Raw genomic sequence first — 2,308 nt, 5'->3', positions numbered from 1 at the left:
AGTAAAAAATACGAGAATACAGTGTTCAAAAGGTCGATTTAATAAAAAATGGACATTTTTGGTTTTAAGGGTAGTTTTCAGGTATACTCGTGGGGTTGTGTTAGGGGTGTCAAACCCATATATATGAGACATAAAATTCTTCGTTGGATAATTCTCTACAGGCCCCCATACTTTCCCGTCACATTTTTTCAAACCCTAAAAAATTATTCTAAAAACTCAAAAAGTTATTTTTCCCCATGCATTTTACATGGGAAACTTAAATTCGAAACCGGCACCTGTTAAAATAAAAATATAAAATAATAAAAAATTAGGGAATTTCTTTTTTCGGATTTGAAATAAAATGGGGGGGGGGTCGTTGCCCTCTAGCATGTAAACAAATTTTGCCATGCATTTTTGGACCACCCTAGTGGTAACGTGTCCGGCTTGTGTTTCTTCAATCTCCATGAAATTTTGTACGAAGTTTGAGCTTCGAGGGTTCGAAACCTGTCGACCTAATTGTAAAATTCATCGCTAGGTGGGTTATTACAATTTTTCGTAAAGTTAGTCCAATACACGAGGGTCCTTTTATTTACATCCACCAGAGATGTAAAATTCAATCGATTTTTTTACAGTGTAAAATTTGGCATTTTGAAACAAAAATTGTAATATGTAATTTGAACAAGATTAAGTATGCTTTAACAATGTTTATGTTAATTTATTCAGTCGGATAATTAGTGCTTTTAATTAAAAAATACGATTTCAACGAAGATTTACATTTAGGTGTAATAAGCTATTCACCTACCATTATCAAATGTTGTCCATCTTCTTTGAAATCTATATTTTTGTGATTGAAAGAACTAATTCCCGATGATAAAGATTAACATAATCCAAAGTAGTTCAAAGGTACTTATTCTTTTTCAAATTATCATGATTTTTGTTTTAAAATGCCAATTTTTGGTGTGAAACAGCCAAAACGCTAACATAACCTACAATTATTAAAATTTACGAATCTTCTTTGAAAGATCATTTTTCTTAAAATTAAAAAGACTAATCTCCTACGAAAAACACTAACGTAATACAGAATTTCTAAAAGATTCGAATTCTTTTTTCAAATTATAATATTTTTTATTTTAAAATGGCAATTTTTGTTGTAAAATGCTAACGTAACCTACAATTGTTCAAAGTTGTAAATCTTCTTAAATATATATATTTTTTTAACATACTAATTTCCGACGAAAAACATTAACATAATCCAAAATTGTTAAATGATACTTAATCTTATTTAAATTATTATGATTTTTGTTTTAAAATGCTTATTTTTGGTAAACCGCTAACATAACCTACCATCCTCCAATTGTTAAAAGATTCTAAATCTAGTTCAATTTATGATAATTTTTGTTTTAAATGCTTTATGTCGTGAAACGCTAACATAACATCTACCAATGTTAAAAGTTGTGAATTTTCTTTTAAATCTAATTTCTTAATTGATAAAGCTAATTGTCGGCCAAAAAGATTAACAAAATTCACAATTGTTTAAAGATACCTAATCTTGTTCAAATTATCAAGATTTTTGTTTAAAAATGCCTATTTTCAGCGTCAAACATGTAAAACGCTTACATAAACTAAAATGGTTATAAGTTCTGAATCTTCTTTAAAATCAAATTTTTCAATAAAAAATACTAATTTCTAACAAAAAATATTACCATCATCCAAAATTGTTCAAATATTCTAAGGCTTGCTGAATTTATGATATTTTTTTGTTTTTAATACCAATTTACGGCTTAAAACGCTAACATAACCTACCATTGTTGAAAATGTTTAATTTGCTTTGAAATTTAATTTTTTAATTAAAAATACCAATTGTCGACGAAAAACATTAACATAATCCAACATTTTAAAAAGATTCTAAATCTTTTTCAAATTATAATAATTTTTGTTTTAAAATGCCAATTTTTAATGTAAACGCCAACATAACCTTTTGAATCTTCTTTAAATTTTATATTTTTTTATTACAAAAACTAATTTCCGTGGAACAACATTAATAAAATGCAAAATTGTTAAAGGATACTTAATAATGCTAAAATTAGTCAAAGTTTGTAATAGATTGAGAGAAAATTTTTAAATGAAAGGAAATTCTTATGTATATATCAACAATATTCTTGAAAATGTATCAACTTTTATCTGCATATGTTTCTGTTATCTGAACTTTTGTCGAAAAGTTAAGGCCCAACAAAATACGAGGGTAGTTCAATAAGTCCTTAGAATGACCAACATATGGCGCGCGAATCGCTCCAAATCATCTGTTTTCAGTCAGCACCACTCCCGACTA

The 2,308-nt window shown here is 27.5% G+C and overlaps 1 protein-coding gene across 4 annotated transcripts in view; it reads left to right on the top strand.

The window, feature by feature from the left end:
• Window positions 1-2,308, top strand: part of LOC117178897 (focal adhesion kinase 1) — a 102,142-nt gene that overhangs the window by 40,916 nt on the left and 58,918 nt on the right. The gene's annotated exons all lie outside the window — the stretch shown is intronic.

Source organism: Belonocnema kinseyi, chromosome 8 (genome assembly GCF_010883055.1).
Source record: "Belonocnema kinseyi isolate 2016_QV_RU_SX_M_011 chromosome 8, B_treatae_v1, whole genome shotgun sequence".
NCBI lineage: Eukaryota > Metazoa > Arthropoda > Insecta > Hymenoptera > Cynipidae > Belonocnema > Belonocnema kinseyi.
Note: the sequence above shows the minus strand (reverse complement) of the source record. Positions and strands in the feature narration are given on the sequence as shown.